Here is a 17107-nt window from a genome sequence, read left to right on the forward strand (position 1 = left end):
CATGTTTCCATTCACCCTTCTTGCTCTTCTGTCATTGCCAGAGAAAAGCATGCCCTGATTAGCCCACTGGTCCAAGGAGAGTGATAAATATGTAGAGCAAATGTGGACTCAACCTATAGATGATGAGCTGTGCATGTATCAGCCAGCCCCAACTAACCCATGAGTATTTGAAAGAATAAACAATTGTTGTAAGCTGCTGAATTTTGAGGTGGTTTGCTATATAGCATTAAGATGGAATAGGAAGAGTTCTTTGCAGTCCTGGTCCACCTGAGGTCTTATTAACATGGAATTTCACAGCAGTGATGTTCGGGGGAAGAAATCCCTAAAGTAGTGGAGAAAGATATAATTAGCGCCTTAATAGTCCTTTTGTTGACTATAGGATGCTTCGTAACTATTATGCTAAAAGCAGTTTTTAGGACAGAACATACCAAAGATCATAATTCTGCTAAAATAACAAAACTAACACATAAATGCACTCCTGAAATTAAGGCATTACAAAAAATTATACAAGATTAAAGGGAGAATGGAGGTGTGAATTGGAGCCAGAAGTTCAATAGCTAAGAAAGCCCAGGTCAATATAGAGCTGACAATGGTTAATCATCTACTTTCAAGATCTGAAAAGACTAAAAAGGGTTTGAATTTTTGTAGCCTGCAGTCTCTGACTATACTTTAAAATACAGTATTATTGTCCATAATTCAGTCAAAATTGAAAATAGATCAAAGCCAGGTCTATTTGGTGTAATTTTCCCTGGGTAAGAGTATAGAAAGAGCGTCAAAGCTTAATATCAGTGACATGAAAGAGGAAGTTCCATGAAGCTATTAGTTGGATGGAGCTGTCCATTCACAGAGTTGAGCCAGCCCCCTGGGACTGATGCAGAAAATGTGGGTAGAAGTAGGCTTAGCACAGAGGCTGCTCCCTCTATGCTAATAAGAACAGCAGAGTTATTCTCACCTATTGGGGCTACCATATGCCAGGCTCCTTCTACTAGAAACTCTTTTTATATACAGTATCTACAGTGATCATAATGATCCTAACAAGTTAGGTACTCTTGTGTTCATGATATGGACAAGGCTCACAAAGGGAAGTTTATTGCAGAAGACAAACAGCTAGTAAATGGGAGGATGAGAGAGAGTTCTGACCACCAAGGCCAAGGTTCTTTCTGCAACATCATGGTGCTTCGTGGGTTTCTGAACAAAGACAGTTTCCTTTCCTTTCTGTTTCTTCTGGTTTCTTTTGTAATGAGGATTTCAAATTTATCCAGTCTGTATCTATTCATCAAAATGTCATGAACTATATAGTAGATTTACTCAGAAATACCACTGTCCCCATTGCCACTGTATAGGAAACACTGTCATATTTACTTGTTTACTCTTTGTCAGCAAAACCTCTGGCTGAGACAAAGCCAATCTAATTTGGTTTCATCCAAGCCCTGGGATTAGATGAAGTTGGTTAGCAGCACCGTTCTTTAGTTATGGAAATAATTTGCAAAGCTATCTAGCTTTTGCACACTGGTGGCCCTGTAATTCAAAATGCTCTGTTATCTCTGTGTACAGATTCACCTACTCACGGAACAAGAGTAATAATAGAATACACTAGTTTGGCTCTTCTAACAGAGCTCTTTGAAGGCAGAGCCTTTCCAGAAGCGCTGACACTCATCTATCATAACACATTGCCCATGTGCCCTGCTTATGTCAAGCAGAAACATGTATTCAAGCAGCTGAAGTGATCAATAATAGCAATACACAGACCAACTGTCCAGCATTGGAGGAAGCATCACCAAGCATATAGCCTACTGCTGAGCGGAAAGTTTACATGAAAGCTGGCCAGGTAGTTAATTTCTCATTTTAAAAGGGCTCTTCTCAGGGCTACTGGGGTGGCTCAGTCAGTTAAGCATCCGACTTTGGCTCAGGTCATGATCTCTCAGTTCATGAGTTCAAGCCCCATATCGGGCTCTGTGCCCCCAGCTCAGAGTCTGGAGCCTGCTTTGGATTCTGTGTCTCCCTCTCTCTCTGACCCTCCCCTGCTCACACATGCTCTCTCTTTCTCAAAAATAAATATTAAAAAAATTAAAAGGGCACTTCTCTCTACAAACTTTAACTTTCAACTGAAAAAATTGTTATTAAAATATCATATGCAAATAGCAAAACAATAATTAAAAGTGTGTGCATATGTATACATATGTACACACACACACACACACACACACACACACACACACACACACATATATATGCAGTATATAAGAGTATTGATAACAAGTGAGTCTGTTAGTATAGCCCCAGTCCTGAACTCTTTAGGAAAAACACCATCTACAAATGCTCTGTGCACTACCTGGACATCATATCATGTCCATTTGTTCAGCCATTCTCTCTTCCTTCCACTAATGGACACTTAGGCCTATTTTGTACTTTCCTTTTTCCTTTTACATATCTTGAAAATCTTTCCATATTGGAGAAAACAGTGGGGTATAAAGTCTTAGGTCAGTCTCTTTTGAAAAGTAGAATATATCACACTCAGAACTATTAACTTCAGAGCAAACAGACCTGAGTCCTTAAACCACTTTTTCTCATTACAAATGGATTCCAGCAGATAAAGTGAAGAAAGGAAACATCACTGGGGACCTAAGAACAGACAAACAAGAGTCCCATCGGGATTCAGACTGCCTTCTTCTTTGATATAGGGATTGTGTTTCTGATTTCCTTTTCCTCTTTTTCTTAACAGGAACAATAGGCATATTGACGTTTGTGGGAGGCTTTAACAAAGGTCCCTTATAGGTCACTTTCTGTGCCTCTACAGTACTGGTGCATGTGAAGTTAGTACAGCCAATGCTTTGTTTAGTTTTGTTTGAAAGTTTGGCAGATAGAAAAAAAAAAGCCATTTGCGCACCCCCCCCCATTCCACCTATAGAATCTAGTTTCTAAAAACCTTAAAACTTGCCATAAATGATGAATGTAACGGGCATCTAGCATACATAGTAACATAGGATGTACCGCAGCAGGGCCCAAGATAAACGATTTGTTATTCAGGTTTCAAACTCACCCTGCAATTCTGCTTCTGACCTGGATTGCAAATCTCTCTGCAAGTACTTACTGAAGATCTGATAGGACAGGGGACTCGGTTAGGTGGGCTGGGAGGAACAATAAAAATGCACAACACTTCAACAGAGGGTGACAGTCCAGGTGGGGTCATGTGGCACATGTTAAACAATTAGAGTATAATCTATGAGGAATAAAATACATGTAAATATCCATCTAGGTGACTGTACCACCTATGATAATGGCTTGATGGACTTTCAGCAATGCTTGAGAGCATGTTGGAATAGTCTGCCTTAAAAACGAGTGATACACAAAATTCAGTACTAGAGGCCTGAAGGGCTGCCAGGAATCATGGTAAAATGAGAGGCATGTGTAAAAAAATGACTGGTAGAAACATGCTAGAGTATTATGCTTTTGCCAGCAGAGAAAACACATCAGGTGTCAAATAACTGCCAAACTATAGTTCACACGAACAGAAGCTCTAACCTTTAGGCATGGTTCTGCAGGTGGAGATTTGGCTAGAGGGCTGCTTTTTCCACAGGCGGCTCCCTGTGGCTCCACCCAGGATCCTCCAGTGTGATACTAGTAGGGGTCTATTTATTTAATGATGGTTAGGATAGGCATTGCTCAATTTAGGTCAGTAATCTATTTCTGAAAAGCCAAAGTTCTGCATGAAAATGCTAATTGGGAGCCTATTTCTCAGTACATATGTACTTACTTAATTTATTAAAAATTTTTTTCAACGTTTATATTTGAGAGAAAGAGGCAGAGTGTGAGTGGGAAAGGGGCAGAGAAGGAGACACAGAATCAGAGGCAGGCTGCAGGCTCTGAGCTGTCAGCACAGAGCCCAACGTGGGGCTTGAACCCACGGGCTGCGAGACCATGACCTGAGCTGAAGTTGGACACTCAACTGACTGAGCCACCTAGGTGCCCCAATTTATTTATTTGTTTAAACTGAAGTACAGTTGACACATGATGTCACATTAGTTTCAGGTGTATAATATAATGATTTCACAAAGCGATACATTTTGCTATGCTTACCTCAAGCGTAGCATCTGTCACCATGCAATGCTAGTGCAATACCACTGACTATATTTCCAGTTACTTAAAAATTTTTTAAGTTTATTTACTTATTTTGAGAGAGAAAGAGAGTGAGCACAAGTGGGGGAGGGGCACAGAGAAGGAGAGACAGAATCTCAAGCAGGTTCCACACCACCAACACAGAGCCTGATGCGGGGCTCGAACTCACCAACCATGAGATCATGACCTGAGCCAAGATCAAGAGTTGGACATTTGACCAACCGTGCCACCCAGGTGCCCCTATTTCCAATTACTTTAAATGGGAGAAATTTTTATATGCTACATGTCAACCCAAACCCCCCACCAATTTCTTAAAATGTACTTAAAACACAGTAATCTGCTAATATATGTAACCAACTTTTATTTTAGGATACTTCATGTAAAAGCAAGCAAATGTTTTACAGGATATTCATATGTATTTTTGTATGTAAACACAGAACTGAATCTTACCTACACATTCCATGAAATAAGGTATACAAAATCTGGCTGGAAAAAAATAAATAAATAAAACTGTCCACTGGGAAGAGAAATGCTGCTGGGTGTATCTGCAATTATTGTGAGCAATACTGGGTGCAGATGGCATATAGGATAAGTGAGTAAGGAGGAATTAGTAAAGGAAGAGCTTCCTGAGGCTGCAGACCCCATAGCAGCAAGGAATGTACATAACATGGATAAGGGAGTGAAAAAAGCAGGGAGTGCCTTGAGGAAGGAGTGATGGCCTGGAGAGAAAAAAGAGATAAAGAATGAGCTTGGTAAATAGGAGGCCTTGGTGAGGAGTAACACCAGATTTGATAAAAACAATGGGCGAGTGAGTTTGAGTAAGATGAGAAGAGATCAAGGTGCTGGGACTTCACCTAATGTAGGAAGACAACAAGCAAGAGCACAAATAGACTGAGGCAAAGTCAAATGACTCAGGACACAGAACATTCTTTGTTGGGTGAAAACAGCATGCTAGGAGGGAAATACACTAAGTATATAAATAAAGATTAGTGACAGTGAATAGGACTTCAAAAACTTAGTTTCAAGGATTATGAGTTTAAATATGAATAAGAAACAAACTGAAGACTTTGAGAACTGAAAGGAGCTATCACAGTTGCCCCAGTCAACAGTGAATCATTATACATGGTTGACTTATACAGCTGGGCAAGTGGGAACTCAGGAACTAGCACCTGAGCCAGGCTGTCCCCTCACACATTCCAGGGCACACACCACAGCGGAATTTAACATTTACATCTCAAATCAAATGTCTGTGTTTGTAACCATAAAAACAACTAACCTTCATTAGTAGTAACTTAGCTTAATTAAGACAATTAACCTAAGGTAAGTTTGTCTAAAATATTAGTTTCTTTTATGCTTAAAAATCCATACACTTGGTTAGTATAACTGCCACTAATATATCACTTTTAGTCTGATGACAACATATGGTCTTCTAATAAAGAGGAGGAAAACAAAATTTTCATCATTGTATGCAATGGCATATTTAACGCTAAAGAGTTGGTTAACATTTATAAAAAATCTTGGAAGGGGGCACTTGTGTGGCTCAGTGTGGTTAAGCATCTGACTCTTGATCCCAGCTCAGGCCTTGATCTCACGGTTGTGAGTTCAAGACCTACAATGGTCTCCACGCTGGGTGTGGAGCCTACTTAAAATATAAAAAGTAAAAAAAAAAAATTAAAAATCTTGGAAAAAGGACATGGGCTAAAACATCATCTAAACATGATCTTATGTTTTGACTCCAAAAAAAAAAAAAGAAATTCATAAAGTAATCTCTATTTCTGTTCCAGATTACCTTTGTGTTTCAGTTTTCCCATGTGTATGGTGAAGTGTTAAATTACGAAAGGGAAAATCCCTGAAATAGAAACTAATCTGAGGAAGAAAGGAGCGTCAAATGGTGGACAGCATCACATAAACAAAACAAAGGAAGTTTGTTTTGCAGTTAAATTATGTTCTCTGCTTCCCTAAGCCCAACTGTCCTCATACCAGGGTAATGAGTATTATAACTTGGGTCACCTCATGTGTGACTTCAAAAATCAGTGTTGGATTCTAATAAAGTTTAGTGATAGAGCCAGCAGGAAGACAAGAAATGTCATTTAGTGTGATGTCTTAAGGTTCTAATATCTTGACAACTAACAAAAATGTCATCTGCTTAAACACCAGAAGAGTTTATGTGTGATACTCTCAGCACATCTGTAACTATACAAGAAAATAAAATTAGGTCACCTACTTTTCAGTCCAATTTTCCAATTTTGAATAGTTATTTCACTAGTCACACAGATTTATGCAGGGCTGAACACACTCTAGCATTCTCTACTTTGCAGTGCTAACCCTCTTTAGATTGAGTCTTAATTATATGTTACCTCAAATTAACTTTGTTATATAAAGTTTGTGATTATTATAGTCAGACACGAAGATTCTCCTAACTCAGAACCACCTTTTCTTACCTCAAGGCAAATCAAGGAGAGGAAACAGGAATGAAAACACAAGGATAATGAGACTGTGTTCTAGATAAAGATCTTTCCTTAAAAACATTGGTACATTGATAGGATAAGAAAATAGGTTTCAACCAGGCTGGAGTTATTTATGAAGAACAGAAGCTCAGAGTAGGCCACAGTAACATTTTAAAAGAAAAAGAAAAAAGGTCTCCTGTGGAAAATAACCTAGCAGTTTCCTTTGATGATTTCTACAATGTCGTTCTTTAAACTTGACTCAGTTTCTGGGCTTATAAAATTTTGAGAGGCATAGGTAAAATAAAATACAAAGAAGTTTTAATAAATGGTGGAAGCCAGTAGATGTAAGCAAAGAATAATTCGCTGTCAGAAAGCAAGACTCGAAGTAGAAAGGGTGAAAAATCGATTCGTTCAACAATAGCTGATGTGTAGGCATCTAACTACCCATAGAACAAATCAGGAGTTCTGCTAAGACCTCCCTGAGGGAGGCACTGGACAGAAACCCAGGAAGAGGAAATAAAAGGAGTAAAGGAAGAAGGGAATTTGGGTTTTGTTGACTTTAAATCTGAGCGTGTGTTTGGAAACTTCTGGGGTTGTGAAGACTTGATGTCTCTCCTACTGGCTTTGATATATCAAGTTGAGAAGTAAGAATTTAACACCGTTGGGGAGTTCGAGGCACATGTTGGGCTCTGTGCTGACAGCTCAGAGCCTGGGGCCTGCTTCAGATTCTGTGTATCCCTCTCTCTCTGCCCCTCCCCTGCTTGCACTGTCTCTCTCTCTCTCTCTCTCTAAAATAAATAAACATTAAAAAAATAATAAAAAAAGAAAGAAGTAAGAATTTAACCAATTCATGTCCATGTAATCGCTGCTATTTGGCAATGAAGGAAGAAGGTAAATTCAGAAGCATGGGTGCCCTGAGTGACTGGCCAGGGCATGTAGTAACCACGAAATCCCAGGAAAGCCCTGCTCAGAAATGCTCTGTTGTCTGACATGTATTACTTACTGTCACACCCTCTCAGTGAGTTGTATGTTTTTCTTTCACTTACACACCACCCATTTACTTGTATGTATGTGTGTGTGACACACAAATACATGCACATATGTGACTCTATATTCATTCTTGAAAAATATTTATTACATACCTAGCAGCATGCTGAATGCTGGGGGTGGGGGGCATGAAGAAACAGTCACAACTTCCAGCCAAGATCAAGTAAGAAAGACCAAACTTACCCTCCTGGCTGTAACAACTACAACACCAATGAAAACATGAAATAATGTAATAATGATTCTCAACTATTTAAATATCAGGCAATGACAGAGAGTGATTCCTGAGAGATGGGAAATACAATGAAATCTATTATTGATCCAATTTATTGCCTGGAGAAAATTTTGGGTCACGATGAAAAGAGGGGGAAAAAACAACAGAGCAAACTTCAGTTAAGTACTGATCAATACAGGGGCACCTGAATGACTCTGTCAGTTGAGTGTATGATTTCAGCTCAGGTCATGATCTCACAGATTGGGAGTTCGAGCCCCGTGTTGGTCTCTGTGCTGACAGCTCAGAGCCTGGAGCCTGCTTCAGATTCCATGTCTCCCTCTCTCTCCTGCCCCTAACACACTTGCATTCTGTCAATCTCTCAATCTCTCAATCTCTCTCTCTCTCTCTCTCTCTCTCTCTCTCTCTCTCTCTGCCCCTAACACTTGCATTCTGTCAATCTCTCTCTCTCAAAAATAAACATTAAAAAAATTTTAAGTACTGATAAATACATAAAATTAAGGAAAATACTCAATGCTAGAGAAAGAATCACCCAAACAATTGGAGGAAACAATGCCCAGAACTCATGCAAAGTTGAGAAAAGGAAATATTTCTGATAGCCAGAAGGAAAACCTCAAAATTCACAAGGCATGTTTACAGTACTAAGAATGACCTTGCTTCAGTATTGGAGAAAAACTCACCATAGGCTAAATGTAGCTTGAGTCCTGCTATCAAAACTTAAAAGCAAGATCTGAAATGATGAAACTATTTCAAGTAATTTGACCATGTCATAGAACAAGCTGAAGAATGTTTTGGAATATAAAAACATACAAGATCTGGCAAGAAAAAATTCACAATGTATGGCATTGAGTAAAACATTACCAGGCACACAAAGGAGGAGGAAGATATAACTATAATGAGATGAAAAAAACAATTAAAAAAAACCCCAAACTGACCCAGAAATAACAAATACTGCAGAATTTGTAGAAAAGGAAATTATTACATAGGCATTCCATATGTCAAAAAGCTAGATGAAAGACTGCACATATTAAGTAAAGACAGGGAAGAGATAAAAAACCAAACTTCTAGAGATAAAATCTACAACATGTGAGATGATAAACGCACTGGATGAGATTAATGACTGATTAGACAGTGAAGAAGAAAAGATGAGTAAACTTGAAGACATAGCAACAGAAATGCTCTGAATTAAAACACGGAGACAATGGGGCGCCTGGGTGGCGCAGTCGGTTAAGCGTCCGACTTCAGCCAGGTCACGATCTCGCGCTCCGTGAGTTCGAGCCCCGCGTCGGGCTCTGGGCTGATGGCTCAGAGCCTGGAGCCTGTTTCCGATTCTGTGTCTCCCTCTCTCTCTGCCCCTCCCCCATTCATGCTCTGTCTCTCTCTGTCCCAAAAATAAATAAACGTTGAAAAAAAAAATTAAAAAAAAAAAACAAACACGGAGACAAAAGAGAAAAGGAAAAAGATTATCAGTGAATCATGCGACACTCAGTGAATCAAGTGGCCAACTAAACATGTAATTGCAATCTCCAAAGGAGAGGAATGAGGGGGGAGGCAGAATAAAATATGTTTAAAACAAATTTTCCTAATTTGATGAAAATTACAAACTAACATGTAAGAAATTAAATAAACTCTAAGCAGAAAAGCATGATGAAAGCACACCAAAATACCACATAATCAAATTATTTGAAACGAGAGGTGAGAAATCTTAAAAGCAACACAGATAAAGATAATAATATGTATATCATTTTGTCCAAGATGATACAAGATGGTATGATCATCTTAATAGATGACAAAAAAATATTTGACAAGATCCAACATCCACTCTTAATAACAATTTTCCACAAGCTAGGAATAAAAAAGAACTTCCTGAACCTGATAAAGAATGTCTGTTAAACATCACTCCTCATCAGGGAAATACAAATAAAAACCAAACTGAGATACCACCTCATGCCAGTCAGAGTGGCTAAAATGAACAAATCAGGAGACTACAGATGCTGGAGAGGATGTGGAGAAACAGGAACTCTCTCGCACTGTTGGTGGGAATGCAAACTGGTGCAGCCACTCTGGAAAACCTTTGTGGAGGTTCCTCAAAAAATTAAAAATAGATCTACCCTATGACCCAGCAATAGTACTGCTAGGAATTCACCCAAGGGATATAGGGATACAGGAAATGATGCATAAGGGCACTTGTACCTCAATGTTTACAGCCGCACTTTCAACAATAGCCAAATTATGGAAAGAGCCTAAATGTCCATCAACTGACAAATGGATAAAGAAGATGTGGTTTATATATCCAATGGAATACTACTTGGCAATGAGAAAGAATGAAATCTGGCCATTTGTAGCAACGTGGATGGAACTGGAGAGTGTTAAGTGAAATAAGTCAGGCAGAGAAAGACAGATACCATATGTTTTCACTCATATGTGGATCCTGAGAAACTTAACAGAAGACCAGGGGGGAGGGGATGGGGGGAAAAAAGAAGTTACAGAGAGGGAAGTAGGCAAACCATAAGAGACTCTTAAAAACTGAAAACAAACTGAGGTTTGATGGGGGGTGGGAGAGAGGGGAGAGGGGGAGTTGGGGGTTGAGGAGGGCACCTGTTGGGATGAGCACTGAGTATTGTATGCAAACCAATTTGACAATAAATTACATATAAAAAATAAATAAAAACATTTAAAAAAGAAATAAAAGAATGTCTGTTAAAAAAAATACAAAAACAAAAACCAAAAAACTTAAGCTAGTGTCATTCATAATGGTCAAAGACTAAATGCTTTCCCCCTAAGATCAAAAACAAGGATGTCCACTCTTGCCACTTTTACTCAATATTTTACTGGAGGTTCTAGCCCATGCAATTGGGTGAAAAAAAGAAATAAAAGGGCTACATGCTGGGAAGGAAAAAGAAAAACTATGTATTCACAAATAACATGATTATTTCCATTAAAAAAACCTATGGAATCTACCAAAAAGCTACTGGAATAAGTTGATTTTAACAAAGTTGCAAGATACAAGATCAAGATACAAAAATCAATTGTATTTTTGTATACTGGCAATAAACAATAGAAATTTTAAACAAAAACTTTAATTTACATTAGCATAAAAATATTAAATAGCTATAAATCTGCCAAAAGATACACAAGACCTGTACACTGAAAACTACAAAACATTGCTCAGAGAAACTGAAGACTTAAATAAATGGAGAGCTATACTATGCTTATGGATTAGGAGACTCAAGATTATTAAAATACCAATTATCTCCAAAATGATCCATAAATTAAACATAATCCCAAATACCCAGCAAGCTTTTTGTGGAAACTGACCAGCAGATTTTAAAATTCACATGGGAATGCAAAGGATCTAGACTAGCCAATCAACTTTTAAAAAGAAAGAAGTTGAAGCACTTACATAGCCAAACTATGACTCATTATAAAATTACAGTAATTAACACAATGTGGTATTGGCATCAAAATGGAAGAGTCCTAACCTAATACTTACACATACATGGTCAATTGATTTTCAATAAAGTTGCAAAGGCAATTCTGCAGATAGGAGAGTCTTTTTGCAAATGGTACTGAACAGCTGTAAAACTATATAAGGAACTTTGATCTATCTCTGGCACCACATTCAAAAATTAACTAACAACAGATCAGAGACCTAAATATAAAACCTAAAGCTATAACTTCTAGAAATCACAGAAGAAAATTTTTGTGACCAAGAAATAAGCCCAACATTTCTTTGGTCTTCAACAAAATTATGTACTACTGCTCTTCAAAAGAAACTATTAAGTGAACAAAAAGACAAGCCAGGAACTGGAAAAAAAAATCTCATAAATCATATATCTGATAAATTCTCTATATATCTAAGCATTTTTTTATATAGAATACACACCTAGTAAAATGTCTAAAATTAAAGATGTGGACATGGAACTTTCATATGCTGACGGTGGCAGTGTAAAATGCTACAACCTGGGAAAACGGATTGGCAGGTTTTTAAAAAGTTAAACACCCACCAGATGATCCAGCCTTTCCATTCTTAGGTATTTAGCCAAGGAAAAAGGAAATGCTGGCCATATAAGGACTTATTAATAGCAGCTTTGGTTTGTAATAACCAGACACACCAAAACTGGAAATAACCAAAATGTCAACAAGTGAATGGATAACCTAATTGTGGTATATCCACACAATGGGATATAGGTAATTCAGCAACAGAAAAAGAACGAACTACTGATACTACAGACAAACAACACAGATAAATATAAAAATAGTTAAGTTCCCTGACAAAAACAGAACCCCTCTCTTCAAAAAAGAGTCTATGCTCTATATTCCATTTATACAAAATTTAAGAAAATGCAAACGAATCTATTGTGACAGGAAGCAGATAAGTGTTTGTTTGGGAATGAAGGGGGTGGGGATACAGGGAAGGATAGGGAGATAACAAACAGGTGTGAAGAAACTTCTGCGGATGATGGGTATATTCACTGTCCTGATTGTGATGATGGTTTCATGGGTATATACACATGGCGACACTTAATCGTACACTTTAAATATCGCATGTCAATTATATTTCAAAAGCAACTTAAACTCTTTCAAAAGAGATATGGCCTCAAGAAGTGAAAATAAGGCATAAAATGAAATTTTGCACTCTTGTTCCAGGGTAGACTTTCTAAGAATTTAGTTAATTCAATATTTTCTCTTAAATATAAAATCATCATACATTCCAAAAATGTTATTTAAAACATCAGAGGTAATTAAGTATTCTGACAGTAACAAGGAAAAGGTAACTGAATTGCTTTTTCAAACTTCAAATTCTCCTTCACTCACTTTGATAGGCTCCAATCCCTTCAAGATTATGGTTTTAATGTTGTTTAGATAAAAACAAACAAACAAACAAACAAACTACTGCCCAATAGGCATTGGAGGATATAACGCAAACAAGGGAGGGAGGGACGAAGGAAGGAAAGAGAAAAATGAATAACAAACACACAAGAATGAATGCTGTTAAACGTAGTCTGAATTTAAGGAAGTTTCATTTTGGCTTTTATTCTAAACTTGAATCAAAAGCTGCAGTCCTTGTTCAGGTAGCCGTTTGTTCATTTTCCTTCACCTGCCTGTCTTTCTCTCACCCTTTATTACTCTGATTATCCATCCTGCCACACTACACTCACAATTTCAGGTGGCTAGCTGGCTTAACCTTGAGTCAGCTAAGTTGCGTGAAATGTCAAACAACAAATTCCCTAGTGGAGTTACTGCAGCGAAAGCAGACACCAACCACTATCCATGTTTTCTGGCCTTCTTGCTCCCCTGGCTCACATTCCCAGACCTTCTGCAAGGCTCTGGTGTGCCCAGAATGAGCAATGCTATTTCAGCAGTAGGACATTCAAAGAGGCAAAGGTCTTTTTTTGGGGGAGGCCACCGCCATTCCTACCTGAACTAACACATGGTGACCACAACAGGCTGCAAATATTACATGGAATATTTCAAAGGTTGTGTTTAAAGTGAAAAAAAAAATAAGGGTGTAAAATTGTATATTTTCATAAAAGGATTTCAACCATGAAAAATACTGACGGATTAAAATGAGGACATGTATAAAAAAGAAAATAAAGGAGATGTTAGGGTTCCCCCACCACTCCTGTTTTCACTGTCTTTAATGGTGTTATATTGTCTTATAAGGGAAAAAAAACAAATAGTTTATTGACAGCTGCTAGCTTGAAGGCTTTTTGATTCTATCCAGCTGAAATGAATCTGAGGCTTCTATTCATCTGGGAAAAAAAAGGAAAAATAACAAGTTTATTTTGCTCCTGTGGTGGGTGGCTGTAGCTGCCATGGATCTGTTTGACTGTCAATTACTGGTAACAGTTATCTGATTGTTACACATTTTATAAAAGCATCTAGCAGTGTTCTGTCTGGAAATGTATACTGTTTAGAAAAAAAACAAAACAAAACCGATCATAACTGTATCTCTTGTTCCATAGGATACAGACATCTGACCCTCGTTAATTTAGCAATATGGCCCATACCTGACTACAAGCACCGTGCTGTTGTAACTCCCAAGAAGGTCTGGTCAGAATACTGTCCCCAGGGAATAATGCTACTGTGGTAAATTATCTAAGACAGGAAACAAACTTTTGTTGGGTTTACTCTGTCTGAAGAGTGGCAGAACATTCCACTACAAAGTATGACACTTTCGTAGAATGACTTTTATGCTGAGCCACTTGAGAATCAGCAAATGCCAGCAGAGGCTCTCTCTGAACTCCCCTCATCTGCATAAAGACAAATCCTCTAAAAGGAAGTTAATTGTCATAAATTCCCTCCTTGAAAGGAAGCTTCATCAGCCATGAAAGACTGACTTTTACCATAGGACAGTAGAAGTAGACACCACACAGAGACCAACTTCATCACAAACTATCATACTTTCCACCTATTCTTTTAAGGGCCCATTTATCTTTCCTAAAAATAATTTATTCTCCTCTAAGAGGCCTACATCTCTCCTCTCCTTTCCCTATTAAGGACGTATTTAGGAATGAATCCTAAGCCACCCGGGAGAGTTAGGAATTTTTCCCTGGGTATCATCCATATATACATGGGGTATGGATGTTAATAAACTTGTTTCTTTTTGTCCTGTTAGTCTTTCATTACATGGGTTTCAGCTAAGAACTCAGAAGGGTAGAGGGAAAATTATTTCTCCTTCTCTACAATTCTAGCTCAGGAAAACAAATCATGGGCTAAATGATAACACTGACAAGTTCCAACAGGAGCTTCTGGGGAGAATCAGTAATCCTTGCATCAGAGTGGGACAGGAGAGCACATGCATCCTTGTTAAGGGGGAGTATTAAATGGACCAACATTTTTGGAGATGATTTGTCAAAATTTATAAAAAGGTTCAAGATGCACCTAGCAGTCTTCAGGGAATCATTTCTGCAGAGATAACGTATGACTGCATAAAGCTCTGGGTATAAACTAGGATGTTCCTGCAGCAGACTTTCTTCCATGATGGTAGGAACCTGGGAACTACCTAAATTTTCAGGACTAGGTGGGATAAATATGTAACAGCCGGAGAATGGATCACGATCAGGTGGTTAACAGAAAATGGAGCAAGTTGAAAATAATGTTTGCAACATTTTTTTTGGTGAAACACTCATCACTCACAATACATACTATTTGTGTGAATGACTGCATAAGCACAGGAGAAAGAATATGCTTGATATTTTTAACAAAAGTACCAGAGACAGGATTGCAGTGCTTCTGGAGGAAATTTTAACTTCTAAATTTACATAATTCCAACGCATGTGGAATTTAGAGTGCTTTTTAATTTAATAAATCAAAAAAGACAAAAAGATCAAACAAATTTAAAATAAATGGAATGGGACATTGACACAGAGAGCAAATGCTAAGAACAATGGGATGTGATCAAATTAAGAAAACAAATTTGGTACTATAGGTGTTGGTAGTAAGGAATTTCTATCACAAAGAATATATATAACGTTTTTTCTGGAGAAAAAGAAATGAGCACATGTTAAATGACTTTTCCTTCCCTCCCTCTCTCCATCAACTACCCAGAATCCAAGTTTCTGGATAAATGCAGCTTAGGCGGCAGACACATTGGAATTTTAAAGAACAATTAAAAGTAGGGACCTTTGGGGAAAGGTAGTTTCAACATTCAGTTACACCTTTAAGAGCTAAAGAGAGCTCTGGGGGGAAAAAAAGTTCTAAGCTCCTTTTCAGATTAAAATAGGCATGGTTATGCTAATTATGAACACTGCCAGCAGGCTAGAGCAGTCTAAGTTCCCAGAGGCCCTGTAGTATAGGGCTCTGCCTGTCTGCGGGGTCCAGCAGTGTCCGCCTACGGGGATGGCTGACACCATCCCGCTGCAGAGTTGCCTGGACTAGCCTATAGCCATCACCGCCTCTAGGGTGGGACGAGGACAAGACTGGGTGTCTTTATGAACCGCTTCAGATCTTAAACCACAGCCACCCACATCACCATCTGTTTAGTGCCATGTGGACCCTAAAAGAAAAATCCGGTTTGGTCCTAAAAATACTATTTGCCTCATAAAGAACCGGCTCCTAGGGCTGTGCCTCACAAGCCTCTGTTTTACATAACATTAATTAGAGATGCTAATTCTGTGTCAGAATGGTACAGCAGCCACACCCTGGAATGTGAAATTGTAAACTGTAAAATTCTGCCAAAATGTGTCATTTTATCCAAGTGCAGCAAACTCAGCTTTAAATCGCTTATGTTCTGAGGCTCTGCGGCCATGAGTTCTAACTGTGCTGGAGTTGTACTCTTGCTCTTCCTTTGACTCATAACGTGTAAGATTTTTTTCTCCTTTATTTAATAATAATAACATTTAATAAAATTAGTAGATGTGTTCACAGATGACTTAAAAGGAAATAAGATCCCTGAAATCATTAATAAGTACTCAGGGCAGAAGTGAAGGATGGTTTCCTTTATCAATGTAATGCTACCCAGTTTCAAGTGCCTGCATAGGATACTGGAATATTTCTCCCTTGCCAGCTGACACAATACTGTTTGTCAGTAGATGGCGCTGAAGACCCTGAAGGAAGAAGGATCTTAGCTTCATGCAGTGGCACATGACTTCCATCAGTGTACCTGCCAGGTCACCCAATGGTGCTCCCTTCTAGTTTTCCAACGTTAGCCAGAGGTTTCCTAACTGCCCACCAAACCCAAGAGGGTAGTTCCTGCTTGCAATGCCTTGCCCACTAGCCTAGGCCCACAGGCAGCCCAGAGGAAGGTTCCCATCTAGCTAGCCTTGGTCATCAGTTCCATGCACCAGCCCGTCCTGTGGTTGTGGACCAGCTCAGGAATGGGACAACCAATGAGCTTTTCTGCCAACCAGTGGGCTGCAGCCACACCTTTTCCAATTAGATCTGAACCCCAAATCTGAACCCCAATTAGATCTGAAACCCTTTCCAAGTTTGTTCCTTCCTTCGGTTCTCTACATCAGCTTTAGGATATTCTTTAGAATTCTTTTCTATACTCTCTTAATAGCAAATTTCTTATAAATAGTTAATAATGCTTTATATTAAGCCATCCTTGTTCAAATTAGTGTGATTATTGACTCCAGATTAGATCCTGACTAACAACCAGCCATTGAAGAATGTAGCAACTTTGAGCCTCAAATAGGCTCTTACTGCAGTTCAATAATTTCATTATTCATCTCTCATTGTCAGTCTGGCACATTGCTCACCATGTTATTTCAGACCTTCTCTTGTGTCCTTTAGATTCCAGTTCATCTAACTTACCAACAAC

At 38.5% G+C, this 17107-nt stretch overlaps 1 protein-coding gene across 9 annotated transcripts in view; it reads right to left on the bottom strand.

The window, feature by feature from the left end:
* CDK14 (cyclin dependent kinase 14) overlaps positions 1 to 17107 on the bottom strand; it is a 633016-nt gene that overhangs the window by 192265 nt on the left and 423644 nt on the right. The gene's annotated exons all lie outside the window — the stretch shown is intronic.

The sequence above is a fragment of the Herpailurus yagouaroundi genome, unplaced genomic scaffold (genome assembly GCF_014898765.1).
Source record: "Herpailurus yagouaroundi ecotype Mexico unplaced genomic scaffold, PumYag 100, whole genome shotgun sequence".
Lineage (NCBI taxonomy): Eukaryota > Metazoa > Chordata > Mammalia > Carnivora > Felidae > Herpailurus > Herpailurus yagouaroundi.